The sequence below is a fragment of the Xenopus tropicalis genome, chromosome 5, assembly GCF_000004195.4.
Source record: "Xenopus tropicalis strain Nigerian chromosome 5, UCB_Xtro_10.0, whole genome shotgun sequence".
In the NCBI taxonomy this organism is placed as follows: Eukaryota; Metazoa; Chordata; class Amphibia; order Anura; family Pipidae; genus Xenopus; species Xenopus tropicalis.
The window spans coordinates 132766765-132793171 of record NC_030681.2 but is presented as its reverse complement, the minus strand read 5'-3'; positions in this window follow the sequence as shown (position 1 = coordinate 132793171).

Here is a 26407-nt window from a genome sequence, read left to right as displayed (position 1 = left end):
CTCTTAAGGGAAACGCCTACAATTCAAGCTCTCTTTGTAACAGTGTATATATAGCAATAAGTGTGGCTTTTGGAAATAGAGAGTAGCTGCTGGTGTATATCTTCTATTCAAGTGAGCTAAAAGAAAAATGACACTAATGCCTCAACAGAGGGCACCCCTGCTCTCTAGAAATCTCCTGGGCTGTATAATTGGTGTTTTAGTTGCTTTCTGCACCCTTTCCCCGCCACCCACTCATCTTTCTACTAACCTACAGGTGTGCTTTGTATGAATCTCTTCTCTTCTTCTGCTGCATTAACCCTTTTAGTGTGTTCCTCAGAGTGGGTTTCTATGTAATTGCCGGCTGTCAGCGCATAACTGCCTGTCAGTGTGTCATAGTCACAGAATGGCACAACAATTGCAGAGACTATATAAGTATATACTGTCATTCTCCTGTGCCAGCTGTGCCTCCGTGCCTTAGCGTGTATACCTTTGGAGGAATATCGGTGCAACATTAGGCTTCCTTGTAATGAGCATGCACCACTAAAGATATGAATATATTTAATAAGGACAAAAATGATTGATATCTTACCAGGGTGGGTTTGGTGGGGGGTAGGTTTGAAAGGCGTGGAAGGGGGTATTCCACCTCTTCAAATTGGGGCAGCAGCACTTATTTATTATAGGTTCCCCATACCATAACCATAATAAATAAATAAAGATATACATACATACCTAACCCTACCCTTTCATGCAGTGCATTAATATAAAACAGGGGCCATTGAGGAATTGAGAAGTTTGGTGCCAAGATCTAGATATTGTGTTAAGGCCAAGTCTTCCCAATTCCCAGCCTAAACCAAGATGCATTTCATGCAGGAAGGACCATAGATAGACTGCCCCTTCACTCTATAATACAGAGGAAAACTACTTGGCCAAATACTGCAGTTTAGAATGCAAAGCAACAATAAAGTAATGATAAGAGGAGGGGGAATGGGGTCTGGTAAGGCACACGCACAACTTTTTTTTGCTGCAGCAAATTTTTGCGCCAGTTTTGTGAAACAATCCGCCAATGGCGAAACTCAAATGCGAAAATTCAAATTCAGTGCATTATCCATAATGCACTATCCGAAAAATTTAGCACTAATCCTTAATCTATGTAACCTATTTAAAATGGGCATCTTTAATTTTCTGTAGTGTCAAGGGTCCACTCTGCTCTATCACCAATCCATAGAAAGGTTACATCAATATAAATGTACTATATGATGTTTTCTTTCTTTACCGACTTGTGTAGATGTTTCTCAGCTCTCTGCTTCCATCTGCTGGATATCTTACAGACTTCGGCCTTCTACTTAATGTTGATTGATTTTTAAAGCAAGCGCAAAGCAAGGACAGAATTTTGGAGATAAACTGGCTACGCAGACAGGGCATTTATTTCTACTCATAAAGAAATGACTTCGGCTGATGGAGACATATTGTAGCTCTCTCTTCTCTAGGGGCATCTAGTTGCTGCCGAAATGATAGGACCTGGCTGTATTTATACTGTAGGTGTGCAGCAAGATAAATATATCTGTGAAACAAGGCACCTCAAATCTATACCCTGTCTGGGGCCCCATTAGGTCTGACTAAAGAATATGTATAAGGTCCCACATGGATTTAAACAGCTTTGTATTGGAAAACAGGCAGCAATCCGAACATTTCCCACATTGCAATGGTCAGATTATTCCTGTATATAAGGGGATATTCTCCAAAATCCTAGACTTTATAAGTACGGTTGCCATCTGTCTGGTTTTGACCCTGACAGCCCAGTTTTTAACTTTCTGCCCGGTTTTCAAAATTCTGAAAACCCCGGCAGAAACCCTGGGACAATTCCCCGGCAGAAACCCTGGGACAAATCCCCGTCAGAAACCCTGGGACAGTTCCCCGGCAGAAACCCTGGGACAGTTCCCCGGCAGAAACCCTGGGACAGTTCCCCGGCAGAAACCCTGGGACAGTTCCCCGACAGAAACCCTGGGACAGTTCCCCGGCAGAAACCCTGGGACAGTTCCCCGGCAGAAACCCTGGGACAGTTCCCCGGCAGAAACCCTGGGACAGTTCCCCGGCAGAAACCCTTGGACAGTTCCTTGGCAGAAACCCTGGGACAGTTCCCCGGCAGAAACCCTTAGACAGTTCCTTGGCAGAAACCCTGGGACAGTTTCCCGGCACAAACCCTTGAACAGTCCCTTGGCAGAAACTCTGGGACAGTTCCCCGGCAGAAACCCTTAGACAGTTCCTTGGCAGAAACCCTGGGACAGTTTCCCGGCACAAACCCTTGAACAGTCCCTTGGCAGAAACCCTGGGACAGTTCCCCGGCAGAAACACTGGGACAGTTCCCCGGCAGAAACCCTGGAACAGTTCATTGGCAGAAACCCTGGGACAATTCCCCGGCACAAACCCTGGGACAGTTCCCCGGCACAAACCCTGGGACAATTCTTATTAAATCAACCAGTACTTTTCTGACCAGTTAGCTTTGGTGAAATGGTAATGTAATAGAGTTATTCCTAAAACACTAAAATACACAGTATCCTAGAACTAAAGGATTGATCATGTTCTCCTGTAAAATAGTGGTCTGTTCAGTCATGTTACATTCTACGTTCTTGGGAAGAAAGAGAATTAAATTTCCCATTTTGACAAGTATATCCTCTTTGTATTGAACCAGGCTGCTTTATTCATTTATCAAAATCAATGTTTCATTCACTACTTACCCCCATCTGCTCTATTTCATGAGGAGCTTGTCATAGGCACTTATTGGCAATCGTTTCAAGTCGGTGTCTGTTCTGAGAGATTCTGTTTCTTATCTGCATTTGAAGAGCCCAGTGATGCTAGAGGCCAAGGCTTACTCATGGCAGGAACATGCATAGGAGCAAATATATGAAATAGGTAAAAACCGGCTTTAATTTTCTGCTAATAACATCCACAGCTGTGCAGATGAGTGGGTGTTCCACCTGGTAAGCCCTTCCGGTGTATCTATGACTCTGCTACTCAAATAATTGTAGGGTTGCCATCTTTACTAATAATACTGGCTTTTAGGTTGGGGGCAGACAATGACATCACTTGGGGGTGGGGAAATGGGCAGACTAGGCAGGGGAATAGGCGAATGGGGCGTGAGAATGGGTGGATGGGGCGTGGGAATGGGTGGGTGGGGCAGGAAATGGGCAGTTTGTTGGGGATACCGGGCTAAGCAGAGGCTGGAAAATTTGCAGCACCATATCAGTAGGCAATGCTAACCAAAGAGCTGAAAATAGATCCAGAAGATCCATTTCTCAAAACCACCATCCAAATAATTAATTATGTTGGGTTGAAAAACCCAAAATACTGTTCTTCGACTTCAGCTTATTCTTCCGCTTTTTCTTATTATTATTCTTAGCGCCCCCCATTTTCTAAACTCTACTCCTCCTACAGTTTTAGGGGTACAGCACCCAAACTCTCCACATTTCACCCTATAGCGGAGCAGGTTGCTTGTGCTTTTCTAAGTGATCCCGAACCCCCCAATTTTCCCATTGACTTTGACAGGGAAGATTTTCAAACTGCTGCTATTCTTACAGCTTTGAAGCTACAGCCCCCAAACTTGAATAACATAATCATGGGGTCACCCCGAATGAAACAGTGACATTTGTTAGATGACCACAAAGTGGGAGGGGCCACCAACATCAAATTTCACCCATTGACTTCAATGGGGAAATTGAAACTGCTGCCAATCTTACAGCTTTGAGGCTACACTAGAAAAAGTGGGTGGAGCCACCAACAGCCAATCAGATTTTAACTATTGATTTTCAATGGGGAAATTCAACCTGCTGATATTCTTACAGTGTTAACACCAGGGTCACTAGGGGGACTGCATTTTTAGGTTTTAAAAAGTGGGTGGAGACACCAACAGCCAATCAGACTTCACCTATTGATTTTTATTTTTTTTTGTTTAAATTTAAAATTCTGCCTTTCTCACGCTGTTTATGTCAGGGTTCCCAAACGTTACACAATCAGTCACTGGCTGACTTATTTAGGGTTAGAACAAGTGGGCAGAGCCACCAACAGCCAATCACATTTCACCTATTTACTTTCAATGGTGAAGTGTAAAATGCTGTCAGTCTCACAATTTTTATGCAAAGTGTTTTTTGCACAGTTGGTCACTGGGGGACTGCAGTTCAAAAATAGGAAAAGTGGGTTGGGCCACTAACAGATTTTATCCATTGAATTTTATTGGTTTAAATATAAAATGCTGTCATTCTCACACTATTTATGCCAGGGTGCCCACTGTTTGTCACTGGGGGACTTCGACTCAAGGTTAGAAAAAGTGGGCGGAACCACCAATCACAATTTACCTATTGACTTTTATTGGTTTAAATTTATACTGCTGCCGTTCTTTAACTATTAAACTTTGCAGCCACCAACCACCAATCAGATGTCACCCATTGACTTTCAGTGGGGAAATTTAAATTGCTGCCATTCAGACACTATTAAAACAGGGTCCCCAAACATTGTACAGTGGTTTTTACTATATAACTGTGGCCCAAGGTTAGAGAAAGTGGGCGGCGCCAACAACAGATCAGATTTCATTCAGTGACTTCACGTTTTTCAGCCCAACATGAAGTTTGTTCTCAAAATTCCCTTTCTGGTTACAATACGGACTTTTATCACAGTTGAACTGAGCTGAATGCAGTAGGAAGAGCAAGTTTATGAGTGAAATTAGCTTCTACTTACAAAAAATCACACATCCAGCTTATAATTAGTATATTCTAAATATGGTTGAATGTTCAAATGCTTCATTTCAACAAAATCCATCAGTGTTAAGTCCCTCTGCTTGCTGAACGGTTGGATCAGTACTGTTTATAGTATCCCAATCTTTGGACTTATCAATAGGATAAAGAGCAGCACATGTGTGTGACCTGCCAGAGAGCGCTGCTTCAGTTTATTGTGTTTCCTTAATAATTGTTGTGAGTTATCTTGCAGATCTGTCCTGTACTGTGTAGAAGAAACAAAGGAGGGGGGGTTTAACTAATACTGTGTATATATTGTATGTACTTAAAAATGCCTTTCCTCCAAGCTAAGGTAGTCAGCTGTGGTTTTGACAAATTGAAATAGAGCAACTATAACTAGAACATGAGATATTGAGCCTTCCAAGTGTAACATCTGTAGGGGTCTGTGTATGGTTTGGAAATCCCCTGCTGATTGGAAATTCCCCGGCAAGTTAAAAGCTGAGCCTAATTCAGATTTGGGAGGGGGAGTGTTTCCCTTCCCAATGTACCCTGGCAGTTTCAGATTTGGCCAGAAAGTGTCAGCATCTCCTTAGTCTTTATAAAAGAGAGACACCGTGGGTTCTTTGACCTGAAAAAAGGAAACAACTAGGACCAGCTCTTGCCTGTCCAAACCATTATGGGGCGTTAATTGTTTTTTCAAAGGAGAACTATACCCCCGAGGGAGAGATGAGGGGGGTCAAGGCAGTGATAGTTAAGGAGACTTTTAGCGCCCAAGGGTATAGTTCTTTTTAAATTACCAGTTAAAGCCCCATAATGGTTTGGACAGGCAAGAGATGGCCATAGTTGTTTCCTTTTTCCAGGTCAAAGTATCTTTCTGGCAGTTCAGTATTTGACCAGGGGGTGTCAAGGTTCCCCGGGTTTTTAAAAGTATAAGTACACAAATATGTTAGAATTACATCAACACAATAGAAAAATGACACAAGTACGTTCCTATTGGAATTCAAACAATATAAACTGTAGCTGGGGGGGAGGTGACCTGAATATATTGGCATCCAAACAACATAAATATGGCACAATATGTTATTTCATGATATACTGTACGGGCTGAGGCCGGTACAAGTATCGCAGCATAAATCAGTTGAGTTGCGTTACAGGGAATGAATAAAATTTACAAATTAAATCTTTAGAATAAGCAACTGGAAAAAAGAAGGCAATAAATGTTGCACCACCCCAAGGCACAGGGGATTATAAATCAGTTTGGATCAAGGGAATATGAATATGCAACCAAACTTATTATTTATTCTAAGTCATTTAAAACACTCAGAGGGGAGAAATACATATGATTTCATGTACAATTGCTCTTCTGAGCACTTCTGCAGTTTACATTAATTGTATGTTTTTTTTCGATTTTATGATAAAAGCAGCACTGCTAATATTGTGATGGTGTAACCTGAGGGCCCCTCCTGTTTGGCCTGGGCAAAGCCAACCCATAATGGCAAATGCTTATTGTACTGAAGCCAGAAGGTCAAGGTCAGGAGATGTTTCCTGCTCAGTTCCGCTTGGCTCTCAACCCGACTGACCAGCAGAATGTTTAACTGGAAAGGATAATGTGAATAAACACCACCTTCTCCTTCTTTCACTATTGCTTTGTATAGATAGGTCAGTATGGGTCTGTATGTGAGTGGATAGGTAGGTCAGTATGGGTCTGTATGTGAGTGTATAGATAGGTCAGTATGGGTCTGTATGTGAGTGTATAGATAGGTCAGTATGGGTCTGTATGTGAGTGTATAGATAGGTCAGTATGGGTCTGTATGTGAGTGGATAGATAGGTCAGTGTGGGTCTGTATGTGAGTGTATAGATAGGTCAGTATGGGTCTGTATGTGAGTGGATAGGTAGGTCAGTATGGGTCTGTATGTGAGTGTATAGATAGGTCAGTATGGGTCTGTATGTGAGTGGATAGATAGGTCAGTGTGGGTCTGTATGTGAGTGTATAGATAGGTCAGTATGGGTCTGTATGTGAGTGTATAGATAGGTCAGTATGGGTCTGTATGTGAGTGGATAGATAGGTCAGTGTGGGTCTGTATGTGAGTGGATAGATAGGTCAGTATGGGTCTGTATGTGAGTGTATAGATAGGTCAGTATGGGTCTGTATGTGAGTGGATAGATAGGTCAGTATGGGTCTGTATGTGAGTGTATAGATAGGTCAGTATGGGTCTGTATGTGAGTGTATAGATAGGTCAGTATGTGTCTGTATGTGAGTGGATAGATAGGTCAGTGTGGGTCTGTATGTGAGTGTATAGATAGGTCAGTGTGGGTCTGTATGTGAGTGTATAGATAGGTCAGTGTGGGTCTGTATGTGAGTGGATAGATAGGTCAGTATGTGTCTGTATGTGAGTGTATAGATAGGTCAGTATGTGTCTGTATGTGAGTGGATAGGTCAGTATGGGTCTGTATGTGAGTGTATAGATAGGTCAGTATGGGTCTGTATGTGAGTGGATAGATAGGTCAGTATGGGTCTGTATGTGAGTGTATAGATAGGTCAGTATGGGTCTGTATGTGAGTGTATAGATAGGTCAGTGTGGGTCTGTATGTGAGTGTATAGATAGGTCAGTATGGGTCTGTATGTGAGTGTATAGATAGGTCAGTATGGGTCTGTATGTGAGTGGATAGATAGGTCAGTATGGGTCTGTATGTGAGTGTATAGATAGGTCAGTATGGGTCTGTATGTGAGTGTATAGATAGGTCAGTATGTGTCTGTATGTGAGTGGATAGATAGGTCAGTGTGGGTCTGTATGTGAGTGTATAGATAGGTCAGTGTGGGTCTGTATGTGAGTGTATAGATAGGTCAGTGTGGGTCTGTATGTGAGTGGATAGATAGGTCAGTATGGGTCTGTATGTGAGTGGATAGATAGGTCAGTGTGGGTCTGTATGTGAGTGTATAGATAGGTCAGTGTGGGTCTGTATGTGAGTGTATAGATAGGTCAGTGTGGGTCTGTATGTGAGTGGATAGATAGGTCAGTATGGGTCTGTATGTGAGTGGATAGATAGGTCAGTATGGGTCTGTATGTGAGTGGATAGATAGGTCAGTATGTGTCTGTATGTGAGTGTATAGATAGGTCAGTATGTGTCTGTATGTGAGTGGATAGGTCAGTATGGGTCTGTATGTGAGTGTATAGATAGGTCAGTATGGGTCTGTATGTGAGTGTATAGATAGGTCAGTATGGGTCTGTATGTGAGTGGATAGATAGGTCAGTACGGGTCTGTATGTGAGTGGATAGATAGGTCAGTATGGGTCTGTATGTGAGTGGATAGATAGGTCAGTATGGGTCTGTATGTGAGTGGATAGATAGGTCAGTATGGGTCTGTATGTGAGTGGATAGATAGGTCAGTATGGGTCTGTATGTGAGTGGATAGATAGGTCAGTACGGGTCTGTATGTGAGTGGATAGATAGGTCAGTATGGGTCTGTATGTGAGTGGATGGATAGGTCAGTATGGGTCTGTATGTGAGTGGATAGATAGGTCAGTATGGGTCTGTATGTGAGTGGATAGATAGGTCAGTATGGGTCTGTATGTGAGTGGATGGATAGGTCAGTATGGGTCTGTATGTGAGTGGATGGATAGGTCAGTGTGGGTCTGTATGTGAGTGGATAGATAGGTCAGTATGGGTCTGTATGTGAGTGTATAGATAGGTCAGTATGGGTCTGTATGTGAGTGTATAGATAGGTCAGTATGGGTCTGTATGTGAGTGTATAGATAGGTCAGTATGGGTCTGTATGTGAGTGTATAGATAGGTCAGTATGGGTCTGTATGTGAGTGTATAGATAGGTCAGTATGGGTCTGTATGTGAGTGGATAGATAGGTCAGTATGGATCTGTATGTGAGTGTATAGATAGGTCAGTATGGGTCTGTATGTGAGTGTATAGATAGGTCAGTATGGGTCTGTATGTGAGTGTGTAGATAGGTCAGTGTGGGTCTGTATGTGAGTGGATAGGTCAGTGTGGGTCTGTATGTGAGTGGATAGATAGGTCAGTATGGGTCTGTATGTGAGTGTATAGATAGGTCAGTATGGGTCTGTATGTGAGTGTATAGATAGGTCAGTATGGGTCTGTATGTGAGTGTATAGATAGGTCAGTGTGGGTCTGTATGTGAGTGGATAGATAGGTCAGTATGGGTCTGTATGTGAGTGTATAGATAGGTCAGTATGGGTCTGTATGTGAGTGGATAGATAGGTCAGTATGGGTCTGTATGTGAGTGTATAGATAGGTCAGTATGGGTCTGTATGTGAGTGGATAGATAGGTCAGTATGGGTCTGTATGTGAGTGGATAGATAGGTCAGTATGGGTCTGTATGTGAGTGGATAGATAGGTCAGTATGGGTCTGTATGTGAGTGTATAGATAGGTCAGTGTGGGTCTGTATGTGAGTGTATAGATAGGTCAGTGTGGGTCTGTATGTGAGTGGATAGATAGGTCAGTATGGGTCTGTATGTGAGTGGATAGATAGGTCAGTGTGGGTCTGTATGTGAGTGTATAGATAGGTCAGTATGGGTCTGTATGTGAGTGTATAGATAGGTCAGTATGGGTCTCTATGTGAGTGGATACATTTCAATCCTATGTATCTATGTAACAGGGGGTGGGGCTTGGGTAACTGTTCCAAACCATATTATTACATTAAGAATCATGAAAAAGCTGCAATATTTTTAATTAATGTATATTACAAAGTTGCTTGAAATTATATTTACTTTTCAAAAAGCTTATGTTGTATTTGGGAGGAGTTCCCCTTTAATGTATTTCCAACACATTATTTGGCCCATGTGAACACAACTGTATATTTCCTCTTCATTTAAGTATTGTATGTATTTTATCTAAATAAAACAGGACTAATAGGAACAAAGTCCAACAGAAACTGTGGGGTGCAAGTGCTTAGCCTTGCTTCAGAATATACAAAATGTGGAGGATATATAACACTGTATTGCTGGTGAGGGAAAGCACTTTTGCCCTGTCAACAGGAACAAATTATGTCATTTTTATTTTTCTACTTTAATAGAGCTGCAAACAATAAATTCTGAGAAAAGGATAGTTAGTTCCTTAAAATGTAAGGAAATGTATTTCTGGCCCAAGCATTGCTGTTTGGGGTGCACATGATTTATGGGATCATTTGCTGTGTTGGCAATATCCGTGCAAGTGAGGAGGAAGGCAGCCCGTCGGCACATGGATATGCTTCTAGAAATGCTTCTCTCTCACATACTGCCATCAATAATTACCATAGACAGTCTGGCAACAAGTATATCTCTATGACTCACTATATATATAAATATATAAAGAAATATATAAAGAAAAAGAAACACTTTTTCTTTTGTATCAAGTCCCTGTGTGTGTGGCATTCTTTCTATAATATTTTTGTTTTTGACCTGCACCAAAGGCATTTGGACTTGTATAGGGTGTGCTCCTCCCTGTGTACTATATATATATATATATATATATATATAAATATATTATGAAGGCTCTTCATTCTCAGTAAACTCCACATTTCATTTTGGGGACTTGGGGGTCTATATTGTATGGACAGAATTTTCCCTGGTCCATTATCCATTAGCAGGCCCGGATTTGTGGAGAGGCGTTTAGGGGCGGCATGCCGCCCCGCCGCAAGAACATTTTTTAAATTTTGCTCCCATACGGAGCAGTCGGGACCTCTCCCCACTGCTCCGTATGGGAGTTAAAAAGAGCGTTCGCGCATGCGCAATGAGGAGCTGGCGCTTTGCGCATGCGCACTGGGGTGCGCGTTTGCGCATGCGTATGGGGGACTCCCACAGGGGCGGCCTCGGGGCGCACCGGATAGAAATCTGCCCCTGTCCATTAGCAACCAATCAGAAGTAGTTAGCTTTAATGGCTCCAGTGCTAGTATCCCATGCCATAGCAACCAGATTTTAAAAGGTGGTTCACCAGTTAACTTTTAGCATGTTACAGAATATCCTGTTCATAGCAACTTTGCAATTGGTTTTCAGTTTTTTTAATTATTTGCTTTCCTCTTTTGCCCCTTTGCAGCTTTCAAATGGGGCGTCACTGACCCTTGCAGCCAAAAACTATTGCTCTGCGATACAACAATTAGTATTGCTATAGTTACTTTTTATTACTTGTCTTTCTATGCAGGTCCTCTCCTATTCATATTCCCATTTGTTCAAACTTCTTTCTGGTTACTAGGGTAGATAAGACCCTAACAACCAGATAGCTGCTGAAATACCGAACTGGAGAGCTGCTGAACAAAAAGTTAATAAACGTAAATAACTGAATAACCATACAAATTTTTTTTAAAAAAATGAAAACCAGTTGCAAGTGATCTTAGAACTTCAATGTCTACATGATACTAAACTTATCTTTCAACATTTTTCTTTCAAAACATATCTCATTCCTTATCAGTTTTAATAGATTTTTTAGCAAATAATCTAATGAGAAGCTTTCCTCACCTACTGCAAGTCCCTATAAAGGTGGCCATACACGCACCGATATTATCGTACAAAACCTCGTTTCGTACGATAATCGGTGCGTGTATGGCATGTCGGCGAGTCGACCGATATCGCAGGAAGCTGCCGATATCGGACGACTCGCCGATCGGACAAGTTTGAAAATTTTGATCGGGCGCCATAGAAGGCGCCTGACCAAAATTCTCCCTTCAGAGCTGAATCGGCAGAAGGAGGTAGAAATCCTATTGTTTCTACCTCCTTACCTGCCGATTCAGCCCTGAATGGTGTGTGGCGGATCTTACGATGTTTCGTGCGACCGATGGTCGTACGAAACATCGTCGGATCGCCACGTGTATGGCCACCTTTAGTTGTATGCTATCTAAATTGATAGCATAGAACTGCTCTGATATCATTGGGACGTTTGTACTGTACATCTCATGCTAAGATAATGTAATTTGATTTCCTCTGTTTATAAATAGGACCCCTACCATAATGTGAGAAACCATTTCCTTCAGCCGTGCTACTGTTTCTGTGTGACAACACATTTGTTAAACTTTCTTATTTCAATGCAGTTGTAAGTAGAAAACCAATCCCCCCCCCCACACACACACACACTAACACACACACGCTTGTTATAATCTCCACATATAAAAATAATGCACTCTGTATAATGTGGCATAAGAATAAGGCAGAATTAAATATTTCTAGCATATGTACAAATAAAGTTGCAAAGACCTAAACTGTTATTTACAAATACAGGTATGGGATCCAGTATCCGTAAACCCGTTATCCAGAAGCTCCAAATTACTGGAAGGCTGTCTCCCATAGACTCCTTTTTATTTAAATATTTTGATTTTAAAAAATAATTTTAATTGTAATAATAAACCAGTACCTTGTACTTTATCCCAACTAAGATATAATTAATCCTTATTGGAGGCAAAACAATCCTATTGGGTTTAATTAATATTTAAAAGATTCTGGGCAGACTTAAGGTAGGAGATCCAAATTACAGAAAAAGATAACAGGTCCTATAGCTGTACAGCCACAAGTGCGATCATATTAAAATGGATTGGGGTGTTGCTTGGCTTAACTCTATTTATTGCAGATATGTCCATACACAGGTTTTGCTCTTCCCTATATTTGCACTAAGAGCCAATGCTCCACCCCAGGCTGCTCTGGTAAATACTGCCAGCTGGCACTTGGGAACCCTGGAGCTACAGGCACTCTAGACATGGTGGTAATTCCAGGGCTCCGACAGCAGACTTGTGTATATGATTGCAACGTACAGTACTTGTGCAAGAGAATCAGGATCTAATGGTGTTTTAAGACCACATGTTAAAAATTAAGTGTGACCTTGCAATGTGGGGAAAAAAACATGTCCCTTATTTGTACATATGCCCTTATTTTTCCACCTAATATTGACTTCCACTCAAATAGTGTAGAGCACCGGTAACATCAGAACCTCAGTCTCTGCTGGGCCCCACATACGTGTGGAGGAAGGGAAGGGAGAGGTGTTGCACAAAGGTGCCTCTCAGCTTCTCAAACAGGATTTCTGGATGCCAGGAGTTGTTAACCAAAGTAACAATTTATTAACCATTTCTTGTAGTGGAACTTGCATGACCTGTTTCCCTATCCCCTGGGTTTCCTACACTACAGGCAATATAGCCTCCAATCTGCCACTCCTGTCTTGGAGCTCAGAACTGCTCTTTCTAGCTGAACCTTAACTGCCTTACACCCCTAGTGTACTATGACAGGAGCTACATCTGCCACTATCTAATACCACGTTCACGGGACCCTGTTCCCTGACTTCTCCAAGGCTTACCTCCCTTGGCGCCTTTTTCTTTACTGGGACCTATGCCCAGGCTCTCCAACAGACATCCACCTTCCTCAGCATGTGGAAACCAATGAAGAACATGCAGTGCCTCCCCTTTACGGAGACTAATGACACTTCCTGGCCAAATCTGGAACTGCCACGGGACCACTTTAACCTGGAAAGGGAACGCCCCACCCCCAACTCTGAATTAGGCCTAGCTCTTAGCTGGCCAAAGCTGGGGGATTTCCAAGCCATACCCTATGGACCCCCTACTCTCACATGGCAATTTACATGGAAAAATTGCATTTGTTAAGTTAAGTAATCTCCTTTTCTATTTGTACAGTTCCTTGTAAAGTATTCGCTTCCTGTGGTCAGTTCCCTTGTTTAACTGCAATGAATTCTACTCTGAAATGTTATTCTGTATATTTCAACCTGAACTGAAAAATGACTTCATTGATGTAAAATTAGTTAATTTAAAAATACATTTGAAAAAATGATTTGCATAAAATATCCATTTCCCACACTTAAATATTCAGTAGTGCCACCTTTCCCAGCAATACCAGCTTAACGTCACTTATAGTGCCTTTGCACACTGTTGAGGACAGATTTGGTATAATGCAGACATATGTGCAATAAATAAGATTAGTTTCCATTTTCACCCTCCCCTAATACATGTTTAAAACAAAAATTCAATCAAACTTGCTCAGAGCTCTCATCTGAATGCCTGAATGTCCTATTCCGTTCCTAGCATCTTTTCAATTGGTCTTCATTTTTTATGGATTTATTATCTGCCTTCCTCTTCTGCCTCTTTGAAGCTTTCAAATGGGGGTCACTGATCCCGGCTGCTAAAAACTATTGCTCTGTGAGCTTACAATTTCATTTTTATTGTTACTTTTTATTACTCACACTAGTACTCTGAGGTATTAGTATATAATAATTTGGTGACAGAAGTAGCTATTTTTATCCACTGCTATGTTATTACAGTCATTATGTAACATTTAACAATCTGCGCACGGATTCTGCACGTTGCATACCATACAGTACATTTGATGAGCTACAGAATGACTTCAGTGGACATGTTCAGTAGATATTTATAACAGTGAACTAATCAATGTCATGGAACAACAGAGAAAATTACTATCTACTTTAATAGCTACCTTTTGTATCTTTATGACGACAGAATAGATTTATCAGGAAGGAATCAGTTGGTTTGTCGAGTGGCTGCTCAGAGATTGATTTGATTTCTGTGCTGAGAAGCCCATCCTCATGGAGCATAGTGCGATTCATTTACTCAGTCCAACAACCCCTTCTGCATTCATTGCACGCTGCCTCATAATGAGAAAAACAATTGCATAGAGAGCTCATATTAAAGCAAATCCCATATAAGAAAAAACAATATTTCTACTGGGAGTACAAACGGCAATGCTAATTAATTTTCCACCACACTAATCTCCTGCCCCTCATGTAGATGTTGTTGGGTACATAGTGTGGCAGTGTGTCTGTAAAACCCTGTGGACGATGGATGTGTTTTGGTCGGTATTAAGGATTACGGTGACTTGCTTGATGTAAAAGGGTGGATTTGTACTCACAGTCTGCAGATTAGACTGGAGCTATGTGCTATGCCTTTGCATATACAGTAAATGAAATGCGGATACACATCTTAAGGTCTGCTCTGGTGTCTGAAGGGAAGGGCTCTGAGCTTGGCTGAGAGTGTACTGGGACAGGGAAAAGGGGAGTTCTTGGCTTGGGGACTCAGGACAGGAGGTTCTGGCATTATATTGGGACAGAAAGTTCTAAAAGATAGCTTGGGAGATGACAAACCGCAAGGAACAATGTTAGAGGAAGAATATTGTGAGTTTCTTGAGGGCCAGATACTCTGTCCATCCCAGAGGTATGGGAAACAAACACAGATGGTTTATGTCATGTTTTCTTTTGTAAATCTGCAACTTGGTTAAAACTGTAAAAATTTGGGAGAGAAAAGTAAAAGTTTGGGAGTTTCTTGAGGGGCAGATACTATATCTATCTCAGTCATGTTTTTTTTTTATAAATCTGCAACTTGGTTAAAACTGTAAATCTGGATAAAGTGAAGAAAAATTCCTGAAATGTTCCTGAAGTGTTGTGCGTGACTTTTTCTGACGCACTGATTTCTTTTTACATGCGCAACAATTTTTTCTGCTGCGGGTAACAATTTTTTTTTGCACAGCTAATTTTTTCGGCCATTTTGCAAAACAAGCTACCAATGATGAAACGCAGCAGTTCGCCACGAATCCATGTCTGGCTAATTAATGCCCATCACTATTGAAAAGTAATTTGTGACTCAATGTGTGTCTTCCATCTACCTCAGGAGACGGGGATCACCCGAGCAAGTACTACCTCAGATCAGGAGTCACAAGTCAGGTCAGGGAAAGAGGGGTCTCAGCCACAATTCTCAAGCCCCGAGAGGAGTAAGAGGGAGGATTTTTAGTATATTGCAAGGAAGCAACTGATCTACTCAACGTATAACAGTTAGGACAGAATGTAGTGTAGGGGCTACATAGAGCAAATTTCTTGACTAGAACATGTGCCCGAGTAGCATTGCTGATGCCCACAGGTACTTAAACCTCTGCAAGCCTCTAAAATCACAGATATACACTTTTGCTATTATTTGCCTTCAGAGTCTCTCTCCTGTGTGACATCCTTCTCTGTCACTGATGACAGGCTTATGGCTCACAAGGCACCTTCATAGATAAATTCTACCCTTTGTCAGGGCAGGAGTATACCCATAGGAACCAGGATAGGGCAGATGCTTTATTTCATAGTGCTGGGGTACAAGAAGGTAATTCAGCAGCTAGGAATAAACAGCTTAAAAACACTTTAGCTTTAGTTGAGCTGTACTCAATAACCAATAGTAATCCATTCATTCAGAACCCACAAGGAAATTTTATTTTGCCTCTAAAGTTTCTTTGTAATGGGAAGTTTATACAGAGCAAGAATGTGATGAGTTAACTAACGCAATCTATATAAAGACTGACAAATATTTGTACTGAGCAGAACATTAGATCTGGAAAAGACAGTCAAATAGAGAGACATGATAGAGAGACATGATTAATACGTCATTGTATTGTAGCTTCATTCCATTTGGTAATAAACTCAAAGTGTAAAGCATTCATCTAAATGACATTTATTCCATAATATGTATGGGTAATTGTGTGCGAAAGCAACAAATCATCCTAATATGGCACGTGCACATAACTATTTGGATTGGGAAGCCTGTTAGATTGGAGACATTGAAATGTTTTCATATGTATAAAGAAAAATGACAGCTGGTTTGTATCTTCCTGTGCCAGTGTTCTATGGGCATCACTCCTAACAGCGCATTTACCAGCATCATTCAGTTCCTGGCTGACTGCTCAATATTTTAAATGGCTGTTTCACCTGGAATATAGGTGTAAGATTCTTGCTACGAATATAATAGAAATATAAGGTTTTTATAGCAAAATGGTCACTTAACAACTTAAACGGATATTATCCGTTGATACTGTTAACACATATGTATAAGGCTTGAAGAAGTCATAGGGAAGGGGTATAATAGTTAAAGTATTGATGACCCCAAAACATAATCAAAATCCTATTAGTTCAATGCTATATCAATGAATTTGAACATGGTTTTCATCCTCATGTTGCAGATAATGCGATTTTGTAGGAAAGCAGATTATTCTTCACTTTGCCCCATAGTTTAATTTCATAACCATTTGTCCTATCCTCATTTCCCACTGTACAATAACAGCAGATGGCACAGAAGGGAAAGAATCTTGCACTCTTTATCTTTTCTATACCCTAGTGCAAGAATTGCAAGAAATGGAACCCACCGGTAGAAACTGGAGATGTAACAGTGCCCTACTTTGAAATGGAGCCCTGTTTGAATAAACATGAATTGTTGTCATAACTCTTAGATTCTAATCTCAAAGGGTAAAGAGGGCATTGGCTACACAGGGTTGGACTGGGCCGCCAGGGCACCAGCCATCGTGGACCCTGAGGCCCCCGGTAACCCAGAACCCAGGCCCACACACCCTACCAGCAAATGTGGGCACCAGCTCTCCTCCCTCCATTGTGGCTGCAAGTGTGTACATGATGTGTATGGGAGGGGGGTTAGCATTGGAATAGGTCCTCTTGACTGGGGTCTGGGGCCCCCAGGTGGCAGCCCTGGTGAGCCCATGGCACCCCAGTCCGACACTGTGGCTACACTATATCACAAAACAAAAGGAGCCTTGGAGCTCCTAAGGCGCAATGTATTTTTATTGTTAGGCAAAACAGGTATCACTGTATTGTATTTCTACAATACTTTCGTATTTATTTGTTTTTTGTTATTTATGGTTAAAGTATATGTGAGCCTGTGGGTTAACTCTTCAGCTTCAATAATACACCTCAACACTTCAACACCAGCTGTCGTATAGCTCCTCTGATTTCAATCATATTTTGGAGTGAAGCTCTGAGTCCCTTTTGCTGTAGCCTTGCCCAGGTAAAACAAATTATTTCCATAATGTGAAAAGAAATAAAAAAGTCCAACATATAATGTAGTAATACCAATAGATATATTTTACCGTCATAGGACCTAAAATAGAATCTCAGTAGAGAGTAACCCAATATGCAAGCACACTGACCAATTTTACAAATTTGTCCCAAAAAGTCCATGCATCTTAGTAAATATGAACTTGATAATTTATTTAAAAATATATATTTATATGTTACATATATTTACAGTCATATTTAAATAAAAGTGCATATTATGGATTTAATTTCATGGCAAGATATACATCACTGTTTAGTGCATTATAAATATCCGAGTATAAATAAGCTTATCCAGTATCTCTCTGTGGAACCAGATTGTCTTGCTGGTTACAGAACTAAAAGTAAACTGCCCAGAGTCCATTCACGTTCTAGCAGTGATTTATCTTAAAAAAAAAATAAAAAACAACATTTTGGTACTGTAGAATGCAGACATTTATGCAGGAAAACCCCCTACCACTCAGCAGGTTGATTGCTGCTGTCTCTATAGGCGCTAACTAAATCAGTGCTGCTTTACACATGGAAAAATAGGCTTTATGAAACAATATTCTCTACATGAAAGAATGCGGAGGAGTTCATATCTTTACTTGATTATCGTATAACAAATGAGAATGATATGATATCATTTCCTACAGAAAAATTTCAGACTTCTTGTTTTTTATTCCTCTTTTGCAGTGGTTACTTCTGTTAAGTTGGTTCTTCTCTTGGCTTTTCTTTTCAGATACTGAACCGCCTTTTTCACCCAGTTCTCTTCTGGATTTGCACATATGAGCTTATCCTTTTTGGTTGTAAACCTGTCGTGGAAAAATACACATTTGTCAGATATGAAAGACCAGTCTCTTGTTTTCTGTATAATTACAGTAGAGGTCTCCAACCTTTGTTTACCTGTGAGCCACATTCAAATGTAAAAAAAAAGTTGGGGCGCAACATGAGTAATAAAAATGTTCTGGGGTGCCAAATATGGGCTATAAATGGCTATTTGGTAGCCCCTATGTAGACTGGCAGCCTACAGAAGGCTCAGTTTGACAGTACACCTTCTTTTTATACAACCAAAACTTGCCTCCAAGTCAGGAATTCAAAAATAAGAACCTGCTTTGGGGCCACTGGGAGCAACATCCAAGGGGTTGGGAAGCAACATGTTGCCTCTGAGCCACTCACTGATTTACAGTATGCAAGAAAATATATCTGTAGAGAATTCTATTTGGCCCTATATTTATCAGTATCTGTAGTAGGAAACTACTATTTGTTGCTGAAAAGTTTATTTTACTCTTTAATGTAATAATCTTCTAGTTTTTGTGTGTTATTCTATGTACTATTATTTTCGTCACTAGGTGTCACCAAGCACTTTTGAAAAGTTCAAAGGACAAATCCATCATAAAACACCCTGTGACCGCCAGACAAAGATATACAATACATATGGATGAACGTCAAGGGATGGAGTGAGACTTGGAAAGGAATCTATTGTCTCTAGAAAGAATATTTCTTCCCATTCTACTTACATGATAGCTTTAATCGGATTGGTTTGCTCAATGTAGTCTTTAATCAATATAAAGGATAATGGCTTTGGTGAACTAGTTTCCAAGCAGACGGGTCCTCTAATGACTTCACCTTCAAGTCCTTCAAATAAAGAGAAATAAACACAGTATTAAACTCAAGCAAGAGACCAAGGGCAGCTGTAGTCCCTTTGGGAAATGCCATTAAAAACAGGGACACAAGTTGCAAGTTAATATAAAAGGAACAGGATATATAGGTGCCCACATACATTGCTATATTACCAGTATATTACCAATTGACTCTATTGTGATCACCACTTATGACTATGTCTTCAGGCGCAAAAGTGAGCATAGCGTCTTTGCTTTGAGAAGACTCAACTGCCAAAGTAGTAGGGATTAATGTTCCCTTTAAACTGTGCCATTAACCATTTTGTGTGAAAACACCTAATTTTTCACTAATTCTAACCTGAGTACACTTTTCTTTTTTCAAAAAGTGTGCAAAAATACATTTTTGACACATACAGCTGAGTAGAAAATAGCTGGTGCATTGGTAGGCATTCTGAATTGTGCCAAAGTGCTGAGTCCTTGGGAGAACAAGGATCAGAACTGGTCCAGCACTATCTCACCTCTATGTATTTAAAACTTAATTAATGGATGTCTATTGGAAATTTAGTGAAATGGATCATAAACGTATTTTACAAAAAGCATAGAAATACACACACCATTGCTACTTAAACACCATAGTAGGCAACATAAAGTTTTGCATGAAGCCATGTAATTATTTCATGCAAATGTAAAGTTTAGTGTACATTGTTTGATTACTGGTTATTTCAAGTCTAGAGAGCTGTAAGATAATGTCATTTTAGGCATTAGACCTATGAACCTTGCCTCAGACAAATTAAAGCTGCTCCTGGTAACTTTAGGAGTTGAATTTCCAGTTATTAAATTGAGCAATTACGCTATTCGCACTAGTGAAGTAGACCCCCCCTAGACTCAGACCGAAAACCCACCTCAGGGGCTCGAATTGCCATGGATGGAATTAAGCTTTTCTAGGCATTTGGACCCAGAATGGCCCTATGCACAAACATACAAATATACCATCTTAAAGGGGTAGTTCACCTTGAAGTTAACTTTTAGTATGTTATAAAAAGGCCGATTCTAAGTAACTTTTCAATTAGTTTTTATTATTTGTTTTTCATAGTTTTTTTAATTATTTGCCTTCTTCTTCTAACTCTTTGCAGCTTTTAAATGGGGATCACTGACCCCTGAGCCAAAAACGATTGCTCTGTAAAGCTACAGTTCAGTTGTGGTTAGGTATGGGATCCCTTATCCGGAAACCCGTTATCCAGAAAGTTCCGAATTAAGGAAAGGCCATTTCCCATAGACTCCATTATAAGCAAATAATTCTCATTTTTAAAATTATTTCCCTTTTCTCTGTAATAATAAAACAGTACCTGTACTTGATCCCAACTAAGATATAATTACCCCTTATTGGGGGCAGAACAGCCCTATTGGGTTTATTTAATGGTTAAATGATTCCCTTTTCTCTGTAATAATAAAACAGTACCTGTACTTGATCCCAACTAAGATATAATTAATCCTTATTGAAGGCAAAATAAGCCTATTGGGTTTATTCAATATTTAAATGATTTTTAGCAGACTTAAGGTATGGAGATCCAAATTACGGAAAATCCCTTATCCGGAAAACCCCAGGTCCCGAGCATTCTGGATAACAGGTCCCATACCTGTACTTTATATTACTTATTTTTCTATTTAGGTTCTCTCCTATTTATATATCAGTCTTTCATTCATACTACACCCTTGTTGCTAAGATAATTTGGATCCTAGCAACTATATAGCTGCTGAAACTGCAAGGTGGAGAGCTGGTGAACAAAAACTCAAATAATTAAAAAAAATAAGGACCAATTACAAATTGTCTCACAAAATTACTCGTTATAGTATACTGAAACTTAACTCAAAAGTGGACAATCCCATTAAGCTAGCATCTCTGAGACAATGTAGGAGGTTTATTGAAAGACTATAATAAGGAATTTCAATTCAGCTTCAACAAATCTTAATATAGCCTTTCATTTAAATAACATGAAAAATTATAAAAGCCAGTCTAGTTGCATCTACAATACATAGTGTATAGCACATACACAAACATCTGTCATCTATATATCTTTCTATCTATCAGTCTTTCTGTTCCCCTAAGTGTACTATGCAGTAGCTTACCTTGAATGCTCATCAGTAAGTCCATTCCAAAGCAAATAAGAAGAGCCAAATGAAGGAGCTTCATGTTTCTGTTTGATTGAGAGAAGACTAGGGGACTGTTTTTATGGTGTATGAGCTGAACATGTGGTTTTAATTGATAACTAAAAAAAGAGGTGTGAGGTGGAAAACATGACTTATGTATGACAGCTATAGACCCCCTTCCTTAGCGTAGCCCCCACAAGCCCATGTAGGAAGGTTAGAAGTATTAATAGTGGACATATACATATAAGGAAACGGAAACATTGAACCTCAAGCCGTTCTTTTGGTAATGGAAAGTAAAGGTTCATATTCTTTGATGTCTGCAGCAGCTGAAAGTTTTCTTGTGACTGTACCTTGAGGTATACGGTGCTAATGCACATTAACCACTCAAAAATGAAAGTGACGGCAGTAAAACATTATGAAGAAAATGTTACTAAACAGCTTGTATGGGTTTTTAAGGTATCCATTGAAAGAACAGTACTATAAAAAGATTATATATGTAAGAAACATGGTGTTTTTGTTTTATTTTGGTTTATAAACTCTGCTATAGCATTTGATATGGTTCTTTATCATTAGGCAGGTTACCATAGATTATATTAAGACCTACAGGTTACACAATGCAGTATTATTAACATGTAAAGATTTTCTTAATATCCTTTCCAAAGAAAACCTTGTTGTTGATGACTGCTTCAACATTTCTTCATACAGGTATAGGACCTATTATCCAGAATTCTCGGGACCAAGGGTATTCCGGATAAGAGGTCTTTCCGTAATTTGGGTCTCCATACCTTAAGTCTACTAAAAAATCAATAAAACATTAATTAAACCCAGCAGGATTGTGTTGCATCCAATAAGGGGTAATTATATCTTAGTTGGGATCAAGGTACTCTTTTATTATTACAGAGAAAAGGGAATCATTTAACCATTAAATAAATCCAATAGGGCTGTTCTGCCCCCAATAAGGGGTAATTAAGCTTAGTTGGGATCAAGTACAGGTACTGTTTTATTATTACAGAGAAAAAGGGAATCATTTAACCATGAAATAAACCCAATAGGGCTGTTCTGCCCCAATAAGGGGTAATTATATCTTAGTTGGATCAAGTACAAGGTACTGTTTTATTATTACAGAGAAAAGGGAATCATTTAACCATGAAATAAACCCAATAGGGCTGTTCTGCCCCCAATAAGGGGTAATTATATCTTAGTTGGGATCAAGTACAGGTACTGTTTTATTATTACAGAGAAAAAGGGAATCATTTAACCATGAAATAAACCCAATAGGGCTGTTCTGCCCCAATAAGGGGTAATTATATCTTAGTTGGATCAAGTACAAGGTACTGTTTTATTATTACAGAGAAAAGGGAATCATTTAACCATGAAATAAACCCAATAGGGCTGTTCTGCCCCCAATAAGGGGTAATTAAGCTTAGTTGGGATCAAGTACAGGTACTGTTTTATTATTACAGAGAAAAAGGGAATCATTTAACCATGAAATAAACCCAATAGGGCTGTTCTGCCCCAATAAGGGGTAATTATATCTTAGTTGGATCAAGTACAAGGTACTGTTTTATTATTACAGAGAAAAGGGAATCATTTAACCATGAAATAAACCCAATAGGGCTGTTCTGCCCCCAATAAGGGGTAATTATATCTTAGTTGGGATCAAGTACAGGTACTGTTTTATTATTACAGAGAAAAGGGAATCATTTAACCATTAAATAAACCCAATAAGGCTGTTCTGCCCCCAATAAGGGGTAATTATATCTTAGTTGGGATCAAGTACAATGTACTGTTTTATTATTACAAAGAAAAGGGAATCATTTAACCATTAAATAAACCCAATAGGGCTGTTCTGCCCCCAATAAGGGGTAATTATAGCTTAGTTGGGATCAAGTACAGGTACTGTTTTATTATTACAGAGAAAAAGGGAATCATTTAACCATGAAATAAACCCAATAGGGCTGTTCTGCCCCCAATAAGGGGTAATTATATCTTAGTTGGGATCAAGTACAGGTACTGTTTTATTATTACAGAGAAAAGGGAATCGTTTAACCATTAAATAAACCCAATAAGGCTGTTCTGCCCCCAATAAGGGGTAATTATATCTTAGTTGGGATCAAGTACAATGTACTGTTTTATTATTACAAAGAAAAGGGAATCATTTAACCATTAAATAAACCCAATAGGGCTGTTCTGCCCCCAATAAGGGGTAATTATATCTTAGTTGGGATCAAGTACAAGGTACTGTTTTATTATTACAGAGAAAAAGGAAATCAGTTTTAAAATTTTGAATTATTTAATTAAAATGGAGTCTATGGGAGACAGGCTTTCCATAATTCGGAGCTTTCTGGATAACGGGTTTCCAGATAAGGGATCCCATAACTGTATTACTAAAAACTTAAAGACTTCATTACAAATCTCTGCTTTGCTCACAAACCTGGAAGTTCTTCTTGATGATGCCAAAAAGGACATCAATATCATGTTAATTTTCTCCTTCCACTGGTGCACAGGACAATGGAAAAGTAACATTTGGTGATAAGACACTGTGATGCACAGACCATAATAACAATCTTGCACTAGGACTTGCTTTATCTATGGCCAAGCAGAACCGAGACAGACATATCATCTTGTATATTTCAAAAACCTTTTGAAATTGTGTGTTTTTCCCAGTTCGTATTATTCTTTGTACTACACCTTATGGCTCTAGACTTTCTATTATTATCACTAAAGAAATAATGCTGTGCCTTAACAATGGAGTTTGAAGAAACTGAATCCTGCTGGTTTTAGGAAAAGTACACAGTTAATTCAGAAAGTAAGGACGCAAACATAGACCAATGTGATGAACCAAGTCCTGCGCAAACAAAGAAGGGGTGACACATTACAGGGAATGAGAGTTTTAATGAAGTAGGGAACTGGGCTAAAGAGATACAGTATATATGCAATGTAATGAAGAAAGGTGCCTGAGGGGACACATGTAATCAATAGAGCATGGAGAACATGAAAATGGAACATGGAGAGGGATTGAAATGATATGAGGATGGGACCAAAACTGAGAAGATATGAACAGGAAAAAAGCAAAGTGCTAAAGATAATAGTTTGATACAATGAAGGGATGGAGTGTGAGATAAGGGTATGCGATAAAGTCAAATCAATAGAGAAGACACAAATTGATCTTGAGACTTACATATATTAAGGTATATTTAAACTAAACAGCATAGGAAAATAATTGGCTGTGCAGTTTAAATGCAAATACAGGTTTAGGATCCATTAAACAGAAACCCATTGTCCAGAAGGCTCAAAATGACACAAAGGCCATGTCCTATAGACATAATTTTAAACAAATAATTCAAATTTTTGAAAATGATTTCCTTTTTCTTTGTTTTAATAAAACAGTACCTTGTACTTGATCCCAACTAATATATTATCCTATTGGGTTTATTTAATGTTGAAATAATTTGTTACTAGACTAAAAGTACAGACATCTTAATTACAGAAAGTTCCCTTATGTGGGAAGCCCTATGTCCGGTGACTGGTACTAACATTAAAATGTAAGGGACTGTACCGAGTAACTTTTAGCCAACAGAGTTGTACAGATTTTCTCACCTCATTGCTGAGCTCATTGCCACTCTTTCACTGTTGGTCACACTAATGTTTCCATGATGCTCATCTAATATGCAGTTGTTGGTTTGTGGCTATCACTTACTGGCACAGAAAAATCATCTTGCATGAGTTTTTTGGCATGTATTAAACCATTCCCTATATTTTTCTAATTTCTTTATGTAATATATATTTACAATATTTTAAAGCATTTAAGTTAGCTGGGACAGCAGAAACTTTCATCAGGTACAAGGAAGCAAATAAAGCAGCAAAAAAGCTATCAAGCAAGCTAAAATAGAGATGGAAAGGGCTATTGCTGCTAGGAGTAAAAAGAATCCAAAATTATTTTTTAATTATGTGAATAGTAAAAAAATAAAGCAAGAAGGGGTGGGAACCTTATTATCACGGGGGGGTAAGTTGGTTGATGAGAACGGGGAAAAAACAGAAATTTTGAACTCTAATTTTTCATCTGTCTATACATCTGAGGAGCCAGATAATGAAGGCTTCCCTTTTAATATGCCCAGTGCTAGTAATTTAGCTACTGGCGCATGGGTCACTCGGGAGGAAATTCAAAAGAGACTTGAACATGTAAAGGTAAACAAAGGTCCAGGGCCAGATGGGATTCATCCCAGGGTATTAAATGAGCTGAGCGCTGTGATTGCCAAACCTCTTCACTTAATTTTTCAGGATTCATTGAGGTCTGGCATGGTGCCGAGAGACTGGCGGATTGCTAATGTGGTGCCGTTATTTAGAAAGGGTTCCCGTTCTCAGCCTGAAAACTATAGGTCTGTTAGTCTGACATCGGTAGTAGGAAAACTTTTGGAAGGGGTATTAAGGGATAGGGTACTTGAATACATTGCAGTTCACAATACTATAAGTTTGTGCCAGCATGGTTTTATGCGTAACAGATCTTGCCAGACTAATTTAGTCTCCTTTTATGAGGAGGTGAGCAGGAACCTCGATGCTGGAATGGCAGTTGATGTCATCTACTTGGACTTTGCTAAAGCGTTTGATACAGTACGAGAACTGGCTGAAAGATAGATTACAAAGAGTGGTGGTAAATGGAACATTTTCTAATTGGACCTTAGTGGAGTACTGCAGGGGTCAGTCCTTGGTCCTTTGCTTTTTAACTTGTTTATTAATGACCTGGAGGTGGGCATAGAGAGTACTGTTTCTATTTTTGCTGATGACACAAAATTGTGCAAAACTATAAGTTCCAGGCAGGATGTGCCGCTTTGCAGAGCGATTTGACAAAATTGGAAAACTGGGCAGCTAAGTTATGCATTTTGGTAGAAATAATATAAACGCGAACTATCTACTGAATGGTAGTGTGTTGGGGAGGTCCTTAATGGAGATAACAAGTTGTCTAATTCCAGGCAGTGTCATTCTGTGGCTACTAAAGCAAATAAAGTAATAAAGTGCTGTCTTGTATAAAAAAAGGGCATTGACTCGAGGGATGAGAACATAATTTTGCCCCTTTATAGGTCCCTGGTAAGGCCTCACCTTGAGTATGCAGTGCAGTTTTGGGCTCCAGTCCTTAAGA